Genomic DNA, 12,835 nt, shown 5'->3' on the forward strand with positions numbered 1-12,835 from the left:
AGTGTCTTCCTGTTGATGATTGTTCAGCAGTTAGTTGTGATTCTCATGTTCTCGAAAGAGGGAGTGAGAGCATGTCCTTCTACACTGCCATCTTGAACCAATCTGCCCAATCTATGTATTCTTGAAAGCCCTTAAATCTAATGAAGCAGCTGTGGATAAGTAAATTATGACTATGACAAATTCAGGGAATTTGTCAGAGTTCCTTGCATCTGATATGCAAACAAGTAATCAAAGTAGAATTATATTAGCTCACCTCCTCAGACCACTTCTGAAATACAGGGGGCATTTATTAAGAATACTCAAGGGCTTCCCTGGTGGCACAGTGGTTGAGAGTCCGCCTGCCAATGCAGGGGACACGGGTTTGTGCCCCCGTCTGGGAAGATTCCACATGCCGCAGAGCAGCTGGGCCCGTGAACCATGGCCGCTGAGCCTGCGCGTCTGGAGCCTGTGCTCTGCAATGGGAGAGGCCACAACAGTGAGAGGCCCGTGTACCGCAAAAAAAAAGAATACTCAAAACAACAGCATGACATAACTGCTTCCATATCTCACAAATGCCTTTGGCTAAGGGGGAGGGTGGGTGAAGTTGGATTGGGGAGGGTGGGTATGAGGGGAAGGACACAGAAGGAAGAGAAGGAGCTACTTGGAAAGAGATCAGTGGAGCTCTTCTTTTAAAAATTGCCATAGCAGAACTCTCCTTAAGTCAAGATTTAAAATGTGATGAGCTTATGGAATGTTATCGTCCACAGCAAAAGTAATATAAAGATAATTTTTATTCCCATATAAATTACTTAACACAGCAGCTACTGGTTTTATAGACTAATGCTGGAACTGATGGTCCATTATGTATAAGAGATTCTTTCTCTGTATTTTCTTAGTCTTAGGCTTTCAGTATTTCTTCATCTCTTTAGTAAACTCTTATTCTTAGAAATATATTGAAATAGTTCACGAGAAACTCACATAGAGTTGTTTCTACTTGCTCTCTTCTGGGCTTCCTGGGGCCATTATGTGGGTGGTGGCTGAAAATAATCTCAAAAACAATAATAATGATGAATAAATTAAAACATGGTGTATATAGTCCCCATCAAAGAAATACATTTGTTTTACTGAACTGTATTTTCATCTCAAAGACTATTCACCCCATCATCACCTCATTCCAAAATGCTTCTTTATAGCAATTCTCATTTCAAAAGGGTGCTTCAAATTGATTCTGAGGAATTTCAGTTCTTCACAGTGTTTTCTGGCTCTATGCTTTTTTTTTTTTTTTTTTATCAGATCAGCAGAAACAATGTGAAAATACCTGCCACAGTAATTTCAAATGTTTACCATCTACCAAATTATACATAACTGAGTAAATGATCTATGGCTGCAATGCAGTCATTGAGTGAAGAACTTTTTCAGGAAAGACCAACAAATGCTGTTGAAAATATAAATGGATATGCTGCAAGAAGAAGACACTTGTAGCATTTGCGGAAACTTAAGAGTTTTTGTTTTTATTTTTAATCAGAACCGAGAGAACATTGCTGAAAGAACTAGTCTTGCTTTTCACAAGAGTCTTGCATTCACACAGAGTGTTATATATACACACTCGCCTCCTCCTGACAGGGGTAGACATCACTCAACTAAATGCTACAGGGCTGCAGCTGGCAATGGAGTCCGATGGGCAGCAAAGCATTTACTGGATGCACACGCAGGGTAAAATGATAAAACATCTATGCCCCCACCCCACGTCACCCCCCAAAACAAAAAAGGTATAATCGTTGAACATGTATAGGTTTTTAAAAAAGCACAGAGAAAGGCTCTGGGCTATAAATCTATTTGTATGTCCTACATACCAATCCTGTTCTGTGGTCTTAACTTACATGCTAGTCACTCTTAGGGACTGCTGTGCTCCACAAGGATTCTATTGTGCAGCCAGAGCTGAGAATTCTCCTCTAAAGCCTCTTCACTCTGTGATTTCGGGACAAACTCCCTTCCCATTTCTTGTTTCAGTCACCTGTGCACATCTGCATTTCCCTCACAACCAAGGGGGCCTTTCACCAGGGCTTGGAAGTTTTGGTATGTTTTCCTATTCCATTCCCCCTTCTGTCCTCGGAACTGGAATGTAGTTTGAATGTGAAGTATTACAGATTTTGACATTCAGATTCAAGGAAGTAAGTATGTATCAAAATAATGTTTACATTTATCATCTAAAAGAATAACACTTGAAGTCAGCCTTTTGCATGGGGTTGCAATTTTATAGGAAATAAAATGGTATGAAAAGAAATGGAAAAACATATCCTTTTATTTTTTTAAGTTCAGTGTATTTCAGACTTAAACCTATGGGAACATAATGACACAGTATTATAAACACTCCAATATTTCTAAAGGTTTGACATTTTTAAAGAGTGTGTATAATATTCAGGTGGGGCTCAAATGGATCTATCCACCCCGGCTGCTGTTTTGTAAAGCAGCATGTTCAACGGTAGCGCAGCTAAGGGCAGCAATATCCAATCCTCAAAAGGCAACAAAGAACACTCTTAAATGTACCTTATTTCTAAACTAGGGTGGCATATTATAGCACTCTTTGTCAGCACTTTATTGGTTTCACAAGAATAAAAACAAACACTGAGGTCTTTACTCTGATATCCATTTCTAGAATTTATTTTACTAACAAAGGCCTTATTCCTGTGAGAGGTGTTCTAGTTATAAAAGAAGAATCTCTCTTGGTAAAGCTTATTTGCTGTTTGAAAGGCTGTATTTATTTGACATTCTTAATTTATAAATGTGCTTTAAAAGCAACAAACTCTGTAAAATCATGCTTTTCCATGATCCATATGATAAACCAAAAGAAGGAAATTTACTAAAATAAGAATAGTTTTCTGTATCTGGGCAAAACGGATGCATTTATGAATTTATATGGGAAGAAAAAAAGAAACCCTAAACTTTGTTTAAACATGAAAAAAATTGGAATAAGTCCAATTTGCATTCAGCATTGTTCTAGAGGTTATTTATCACAATTGCATATTCATTGAAGTTTTGCCAAAACATTTACTCTTACTTTTTCCTTTCTTTTATTTAAGCATACAACAATAGGCAGCTGATGTCAGTGCTTCTCTTAGCTGTTTTGATTTTTTATAGTATATACATGAACTCTGGTTGCCTCAAAATGGTAAAAGAAAATAAGGTATATTTCCAAAGCAACAAAAGAACAGCCTATTTTGCTATACTGTTACTGCAGAATTGTGTCTAGGAGAATGGATGTTTAGATGTGAAAAATGGTTTATGAATCATAACCAAATCCATTGACTGATCAGCCCTGCCTATGGGTGACAAAAGGATGACAAACACAACAAAGAACTTGGTAAACGGCCACCAAACCAAACAAAATCTACGCTGCAATTATTTATGCAGCAAGAGTCCACTCATTTTAGCTGCCTTCTGAATCAAGAGGGAAAGACGAATGGTGGCTGGAAAAGTGAGAACACCCCTCGCCCCCATCCTCCAACACTAGGAGGTTAACAGACTGTCCTATACAGACATCCACCAATGCTAAGAAAGGGAACTGGTGACAGGAAGAGGCCCCTTTGAGAAAGGTATCGTTGTGAAGCTTTAATTTCCCAACTTGTTTTAAGATGTTTTCTGTTTTTCAGGCTGAAATTTTTCAGAGACAGGATTCAGGAAAGCCAATTAAACATTACAGGACAATGGATAGATCAAGGTATAATTCTCTTTAGGATAAGAAAGCTGTCTTTATATAAAGCCTGTCTCACTAGAGGGGAGAGATGAGAGAAGAAAGGCTCTTAGAGAATAAGAGTAATGAGTAGCTTTTTATAAAATGTCAAGTCAAACAGGAGTCCTTCATGCATTTTTGAAAAAGAAATGAGCAATATTTACCATATATGTGACAAGCTATTTGACAGCATATATTTTGTTTCTTTTTACATATATTTAGCCATTCACAGGGACTGTGTGAGTTGCCCAGAACAAAACCTTTTTGGACATGAGACATGGCTGGGGACTCAGGAGCCTGCCAGCCCCAGGTTTTTGTCACTAGACCCCTAAATTCTCTCTAGAATGTAAGCCCTCTGGAGGTAGACTTTGTTCTGCTTTGTTTCTGTTTTGCTAGCTGCTTTATCTCTAGCACCCATAATCAGGCCTGGCAGTAAGTATGAAAGAAATATTTGGGGTATGAACAAATGAATGTAGGCTAGCTCAGATCCCAAGTTCTCTGACTTTGGCTACTATATGTAGTTACCAATTCACTGAGATGTTAGCATGTGTCTCATATGGTGCCAAATACTAATGTTGACCTTAAACAAATGGCTGCAGCAAAGATGGATTTACTCAGGATCAGCAGAAAATTGCCATTCAGGGTCTGCAACCATTGCGAGCCACGTGCAAGTCCCCCACCCCCTTCCAGGGAGGCGAGGCAAACTTTTATAAAGGAGAAAAGGAAGTTGGGAGGGCTATAGGAAATAAAGAGTCCATGGTTTTTCACTGGCTGAGTCCTTGCCAGGAAAGAGAGGAGTCTTCCTTCTTCCTGTTGGCTCTGCTATTGTTTCAGGGCATGAGAGCTCCCCCTTCTGGTTGCCCAACTCTATTCAATTGAGGTTTCTGTTTATTAATTTTTTACACTAATCATTTAATTCTCACAAAGGCTATGTGATAAAAGCACTTTCATCTCCATTTTAGAATTAGTTGTGAAGTCCCAGAATTAAAATGAGGTACTTAAGTAACCTAAACTCTTGCAACATGTAGAAGATAGAGAAAAAAGTCACCTTAGTTTAAGTCCAAAGCCTAAATTCCTCCTTACTATGCTAAATCCTGGCTCAGTCCTGCTTAGTTGATGACTCTGATCCATCCATAGTCTCAGTCTTGTCTTTATTCTGATCCCTAGTCTTATCTAAACTCTGCTCTAACTCTGATCTTGGGATTTGTACTGCGCCTGATGCAAACTTCTCTTCAACACTCCAATGTCTCCAGTTCATCTGTGTGGGACTGTCTTAGTCAGTTTTGGCTGCCATAACAAAATGCCATAGATTGTTGGCTTTAACAACAGAAATTTAGTTTCTCACAGTTCTGGGTGCTACAAGTCTGAGATCATGGTGCTAGCACAATCATGTTCTGGTGAGACTTCTTCCTGGCTTGCAGATGGCTGTCTTCTCACTGTGTGCTCACATGGCGTTTTCTGGGTATGTGCACCTGGGGAGAGATCGCTCTCTCTCTCTTCTTATAAAACCGCCAATACTATTGGATTAGGAGCCCACCCTTATGACCTCATTTAACCTTTTCAACTCCTAAAAGCCTTATCCCCAAACACAGTCCACTGGACTCTGGGGCTTCAAAATATGAATTATAGGGGAACACAACTCAGTCCGTAGCAGGTATCCTTCTGAACTAAATAATCTGGGACAGTAACAACCAAGCATATCCTATTTTTCTGCATTTAATCACATGATTCACTGTCACACTTGCAGAAATAACTTTTTTGTCATCTTTTGGGTTCTTGCAATGTTTTGGCCTCAGTAATTTAGAGATTAAATATTCATATCTTAGGCAAATGTGTCCTGGATTTGAAGAACTGTTAAAACTCAAGTCATTCACTGATGCAATCAATCATCCAACAGTCATCTCTTGGGAATTCCTTGATTTTTCCAGAGTCTTCATTCTGGCCATCCCATGATCAGAGTTAGCATTATAGAAGAAACACAGATTTGGGGGTCATATACCTGAGTGCTAAGCCTCTTTCTATCTGTATGACCTGGAGAACATGGTGCACTTCACAAAACATACATTAAAAAAATATTGTTGTTCAAAGTCTACCAAACCAAAGATACCTCTTGATTACCCAAGGGAAATTTTATAAGTATTATGTGGCCTAATATAGTTTCCAGTGGTCATCACATCTGTGTGCTTTCTTTTTCCTATATGTAATTTTGAGAATCCCTGTTCTGAGTAGACAATGACCAGAGGATCAATACAACTCTTAATTATTCCTTGAGATGTTATAAGTATTTCTTGGAACTTTCCAGTTGGACCTTAGGATCAGAAATCATACTCTGACCTAGTTATTACAATGGTTCCTTACTACAGGGGAAAAAAAATGAAGCCTGTGACAGTCTCTCTTTAGTAACAATGGCCTTGTTTTCTGAACTTGTATTAAGCTTCTATTGGGGTGGCAGTGAATCTTGTATAAGAATACAACTACATGGCATCATGACCTGCACCAAAATCCCAAAATGCTGTTGTAGATTTGACCATTGTAGACGTGACTAAAACATCAAAAAGTCTTGGTGCAGCAGTGTGAGCATCTTGTTTTGACAAAAATAGACCTGACTGGGCTTCCCTGGTGGCGCAGTGGTTGAGAGTCCGCCTGCCGATGCAGGGGACACGGGTTCGTGTCCCAGTCCAGGAAGATCCCACATGCCCCGGAGCGGCTGGGCCCGTGAGCCATGGCTGCTGAGCCTGCGCGTCCGGAGCCTGTGCTCCGCAATGGGAGAGGCCACGACAGTGAGAGGCCCATGTACCGCAATAAATAAATAAATAAATAAATAAATAAAATAGACCTGACTTATGAACGTTCTTTCTTCAAGGAACTCAGGGAAGTCTAATTGTGTGTGTGTGTGTATGCGTGTGTTGTATGCACATGCTGCCGTGAATTACAAAGTTCCTGTGGAAGGGAGATATTTCTTTACATGTTTCATTAGCATAATTACATTTTAAGATACAATAGTGGGTTTTTAAATATATGATTAAAAAATTAAAATGTGTCTACAGTAAATGCAAAGCCATTACTTAAAACAGAATGAGAATGTGTGCAAGTCATACATATTGCAGTATTTATAGGCATTGCTTAGAAATATTGTAACAAGTTATCACCATTAGATTTTCACATAATTACTTATGAATCTAAAATACAAATTATTTATTTTTTAAAGAAGAGATTGAACATCCTTAAGCTGCTATCAGGTACTAAATTTAGACAATAATGCAAAATTCTAGTAGAAAAAGTAATTCCTTTTTGCAATATTTTTTTTCATTACTGAACAAATAAAGTTTATAGTTGTTTGGTAACACTGTGACAGTTAGTTTAATAATTTCAGTTTCTCAAAAGACCAAGGTATATTTTTCTCTATAATTGTAGAGAAGAGTTCTAGACAAGGAACTTGGAGATCTGAGTTCTTGCTTTGGCTCTAGCATTAAACAGCTGTGAGACTTTGGGCAGACTACTAAACCTCCTGTATTTTCCCGACTACAAAAGGAGAGGATAAGATAAGAATATGTGAGCTCTGAAGTCCTTACAGGTCCTCCCAGTCTGTGATTCCAGGTGATTCTACTAAAACCAGTAGAATTAATCTCCATGAACAGATTAGATGGTAAAAGGTAATTACAGGTGAACGTTGTTCCTCACATGGTTACCATGGCTCATGTTGTCATTATTAAACACAATGCTCCAGGTGACATCCTGCAGTTAATTACCCCAGACCAACAGAAGCCACATTTGACGGTTCCTTACTCTTCTCTGAAGTTTATTACTCATAATGGTTGTTTGCATCTACTTGGGGTTGGCATCTACCACACAAGGTGCCAACATGTCACTCTCTCACATAAGATTTACTTGATCTCCCTACTACGCTAAGCCAGCACTCTTTTTATATGCGTTTACACAAGATTAAACAAGAAATTTCAGTCACAGCATTTAGCACAATTGATAGTTAGCTACATACCTATGTAATCGTATCATATCTGTCTCTTTCTTTAGGGTGTAAACTCCAAGACAACCAAGACGAGGCTAGTATTTTTTTTTTTTAATTTGGTTTTTATTTTTTCAAGGGTACAAACGAACATATCTTAAAGAGACAGTGCTATGGGGCTTAAAAGGGAAAACAGCAGCTCCCTGCTCACTCCAGTACCACTTTCAGCTCTTCAGAAGCAGCTACTTTCAATTCTTCTAGCTGAATATTTTGGCATTTTTGACCACATTTTGTAAATAGCATGCCTATATTACTTTTGCTTGAATTCTTGTTTCAGGCATTGAATATTGATTTCCCTCTTGGAAGAGAAGGTTTTTATTTAGTTCTCTTTCACTTCTCCACTATTCTTATCTCACAAACGCTTTCTGTCATGCCATTCTCCCAACACAGCCCAATCAACAGTGATTATTATGACTGTCATTAATACATTATTATTACATAATGCCATTCTCAGCTGAGTCATGTAGTATACCATGATTAAGTCCCTTTTTGCACAAATTCTTACTCCCACTGAGTTAATCATTATCTTGTTCAGTTTGTTTTCAATAGTTTATCATTATTTCAATCCTAGCCCTTTCCTAATTGGGAAAATCTCTCAGTACGTATAATACACTAGGATTCTGTCAGTTTCCTTTTGGCGAAATCTCTTGGAGCTTTCTGCCTGGTTCCATTCTAAACTAGTTGCTGCACAGATGTCACAGTGAAATTCCCAGTGCTTTCTCAATGTTTCCTGATTCCTTACATCCTATGTATTCTACTTTTTTGGGTTTCTTTCTTCTTTCATGAAGTACATCCTTCAAAGGCTTTTTGAGAAAGAGTACATGTAAGTTAGAGTATTCTGAATCTTGTATACCTAAAATATGATATTGTCACGTATGTCTCTCCTCACAAATAGTCAATAGTGCCAGTTGGTATAGATTCTAGATTAGAAGTAATTTTCCTTCTGAATTCTGAAGGTGCTTATTATCTTCCAGCTACCCAGTATTGCTGCGGAGAGGTCTGATATTATCCTTATACTTTTTCCAATCTATGAACTCTGCATTTTTGCTGTGGAATTAGGTTTTTTCTTTGTCCCAAGAGTTGGAAAATTTCCTAATGAATGTAGTTTATTTTTACTCATTGTGCTGGGCACTTCATGGCCCCCTCAGATGAAAAACTCATATTCTTTAATTCTGAGAATATTCCTTTGATGATTTTTCCCTTTCACCAAATTTTTTCTCAGATTGGGCAAATCTTATTATTCAGAAGTAGGATCCTTACACTAATTAAAAAAAAAATCTTCTATTTTCCATCTCTTTACCTTTTTGCTATATTTGCTGGGATAATGCCTCAACTTTATCTCCCAAGCTTTTTATTTTGTTTCTCATTTCTGCTATTATAATATTAATTTCCAAGCATATTTTTCTTTTGCTCTCTGGATACCTTTTTCTTTTTCTTTTTTTTTTTTTTTTTGCGGTACGTGGGCCTCTCACTGTTGTGGCCTCTCCCATTGCGGAGCACAGGCTCCGGACGCGCAGGCTCAGCGACCATCGCTCAGCGACCATCGCTCACGGGCCCAGCCGCTCCGCGGCATGCGGGATCCTCCTGGACCGGGGCACGAACCCGTGTCCCCTGCATCGGCAGGCGGACTCTCAACCACTGTGCCACCAGGGAAGCCCCCCGGATACGCCTCTTTTATATAGCAAACTCTTCTGGTTCTACTGAGACAAATCTTGTCTTATGTCTTCATGTAAACTCTGTTTCCTAAAAAGTATTACTTTCTGTTTTTGGTCTGTATGCCAAATTAGATGCCCGCCTTAAACATGTATTGATCTATTGTTGTTTACTTACATTTATGAGTAAGGCACTTGTGAATATGCAAGAAATGGGTCAATTGTATTCTGTATACTCCACGATGATCTGGCCAGGCTGTTTCCCTAGGGAATCCCTGATCTCTGTATCCTTTGGATTTTCATTTCTAGATTGATCAAATTCCCCAAAGACTCTTGAATATCCCTCCCGGAGAACTCTGATTGTCAAGATTCTCTAAGTCCAGTGAGGAAGAAGGCTGTGAATCTCAACATTCCGTATGTAAACTCTCACTTAAATCCATCATTTTTAGTGTGATGCTCTGTTCTTTTTTCTCCCTGATGTTCCCAAGTCCACTAACTCTGTTTTGCCCTCATTATGGAATAAAACACCAGTCTCCCAGCTGCATGGATGAGTAAGGGGATCTGGAGAGTGACTAGTTGCTCTCGATCAACCTTCCTGTTATTAACTCATGCTTACTCCCCAAATCGAGACATACACGGTGAGGTCATTTCTTGAACATTTTGGGAGTGCTTTGGTGGAATCTGCATTGCTTCTAGACTTTGCCCCCCTGCTGGTTTTAAGATTCAGCATTTTGGGGTTTGTTAAATTGGTTTCCATGTCTACATCTGCTCTCTAGCTTAAATGACTTGTTGCTATTTTCTCTTACCCCGTGCTTTTGTCCTTATAAGTGTGTGCCTTTAAAAGAATCCATTTTCAGTCATTTCATTAGGGGTTAAGAAGATAGTTAATACATCGTAACTACCCTGCTCACCATGGCATCCTCATCAGAGGGAACAGTGCTTTGCACTTAGGGGGTCCCTAATAAATACCTGTTACCTGAGTGAAGTAATCATCACCATGTATAATTCTTCTCATATAAATAAGCCTCTTCCAATTGAGCAAATTCTCTGGATTGGACTTATGCAGATATCTCCACATATTCTAAGATCTTAAATATTCTCTGTCACCTTAATGTAAAACCATGTATGGAGCTCTTTGGTCTCTTAGAACGTAGCTGTTGTAAAGATATCTTTTTGAAGCTAATATACTATCTAGACTAGAACTGAAGACCAGTCTCCAACAAAGACAAAGAACTTCTCTGTGGCTGATATTGCCATCTGTCCTGTTTTCCACTTAACATGTATATTAGTTGTCTGAATAGATTCTTGGGTGGTGACGGTCACTTTATTGCTGCCCTTTGAGTATGGGGTCATCCTGAATAACCTCAAGCTGCAGCTGTGGCCAAAGAGAAAATGCCTTCAACTGTTGACAAATGCTCTTGGTCCAGATTTAATGGTGGTCTAATAACATTAAATATAGAAAATATAGGACAAAGGAAATAAACCATGGACTCACAAGATCCCCACTGCATATAGCGACATATTTTTCCTCTTAAAGGAAGTGCTTCAAAATGTATATTCAACGTACTTGTGTGTTCTGTGTTTTGCTCCGTCTCTCAAAGTTATTTTCAATCACAAAGTAATAATTATTATAAAATAAAACCGTACTTAAAATTGATCATTATTGTCACTCAATCCTGCCTTATTTTTTTTAATCCTGCCTATTAACACAGAATGCTATACATATGAAAATAGGCTCCGTATTTTATTAGAGAGATACTTAAACAGGTAGCTTACAAACTGTTACTTATTTATGTTGAAATAAATGTTGTGTTATGGGCAGAGAAAGATGACATAAGAATCAAATTCAATGAGAATCAATCTTGAGGCAAGTAGTTTCTAGGTTTTGAAAGTAAAACAATAGATGCTGGCTAAATGGAAGAGACTTTGTCTTTATATTTGTGGCAGCACCAGGTTGAGTGAGGAGAACCTTCAGCATACAGCCCTGCACCATCAAATACCCACACACTCAGTGCCCTGCAGTGTCAAAAGCTGCTGCTTCACAGTTACACTGGGATGTTTGTGGAGGCGACTATTTTCTGAGGGAAAGCTTGGCTCTGTTCACTGTGGGTCCCCGGCCCACCTCTACCCTAGGTACCAGCGACCATTCTTGAGACATTCTTCCTGATTAGACTCCTTAATTTCTGAAAACAAACTTTAACTCTATTTTCATTTGGTTGATCATAAAATCATATGTATCTTGACAACACAGGCACTGAAATTTCAAGTTCTTCCAAAGGTTGTAACCTTGAACTCTGTTGGCTAATTCTTCCTCAAGGCAAAAAGTGGTCTATGATTTTCAATACCTTATAGAAACAGATACCTATTCTTCAAGAGAGAAAAGTTTTACTGGTACTAAATTCAAAATTAAATTTGTCATGCAATCTTTAGGTAAGGAATAACATAATGAATATTAAATAACATAATAGTTATTATTTTGGACAAGGGTTCTAACTCGGAGAAATATTTTTCACAGTGTTATTTTTGTAACACCTTCAGTAAGTGGAGGGCACAGTATATAACAATTTTTGAAGGCACTTCTGTTGAGATCTAACGTATGCACACAGATTTCTAAATAACTTGATGATGATGATTGCAAGTACTCATATGGTACTTATGTGCCAACACTGTTCTAAGCACTTTCCTTAGATGAACTCACCTAATCCTCCTAATTACCTTAAGAGATAGACACTTATCATTATCTCATTTTACAGATGAGGGAATTATCTCACAGAGAGGTTAATATCTTGCCAAATATCACACTGTTAAGTTGCAAGAACACAAGGCTAGAACCTGTCTATTTATGGTGTGTTCCACTTTTTTTGGCCTACCTTTTTTTCTTTTTTTAATATCACTTCTTTCACCTTGGAATTTTTGAAGTAGTTGTATAATGATAAATTCAAAACTGAACTCCAGGAGCCTACTATCTTGTAATTCTAAAGTGTCAATTAAAAGAGCAACAACCAGGGACTTCCCTGGTGGTGCAGTGGTTAAGAGTCCACCTGCCAATGCCAGGGACACGGGTTCGAGCCCTGATCTGGGAAGATCCCACATGTGCGGAGCAGCTAAGCCCGGGCACCACAACTACTGAGCCTGCACTCTAGAGCCTGGGAGCCACAACTACTGAATCCTGCATGCCTAGAGCCCATGCTCCACAACAAGAGAAGCCACCGCAATAAGAAGCCTGCGCAGCACAACGAAGAGTAGCCCCCACTCGCCGCAACTAGAGAAAGCCTGTGTGCAGCAATGAAGACCCAGCACAGCCAAAAAAAAAGGATAAATAAGAGAGCAACACCCAGGAGCAGGGGTGACATTCCATTTTTGAAAATTTGGGAAACTGCCTGCAGTCTGAGGGAGGGTCACAGATTATTCAGCTAGAGACTTCAGAATTATATAGTTTGGGGAATATTG

At 38.8% G+C, this 12,835-nt stretch overlaps 1 protein-coding gene across 17 annotated transcripts in view; it reads right to left on the minus strand.

Moving 5' to 3' along the window:
- Positions 1-12,835, minus strand: part of HS3ST5 (heparan sulfate-glucosamine 3-sulfotransferase 5) — a 287,406-nt gene that overhangs the window by 118,065 nt on the left and 156,506 nt on the right. For 4 of the 17 annotated variants that reach the window (XM_067011689.1, XM_067011692.1, XM_067011688.1 and 1 more), the window contains one exon: positions 958-1,027. The exons of the other annotated variants lie outside the window; for them this stretch is intronic. The gene's annotated coding sequence lies outside the window, so the exon portion shown is untranslated. The remainder of the gene's footprint in view (positions 1-957; positions 1,028-12,835) is intronic. 17 annotated transcript variants of the gene reach the window in all.

This window comes from Kogia breviceps, chromosome 13, assembly GCF_026419965.1.
Source record: "Kogia breviceps isolate mKogBre1 chromosome 13, mKogBre1 haplotype 1, whole genome shotgun sequence".
Taxonomy (NCBI): Eukaryota; Metazoa; Chordata; class Mammalia; order Artiodactyla; family Physeteridae; genus Kogia; species Kogia breviceps.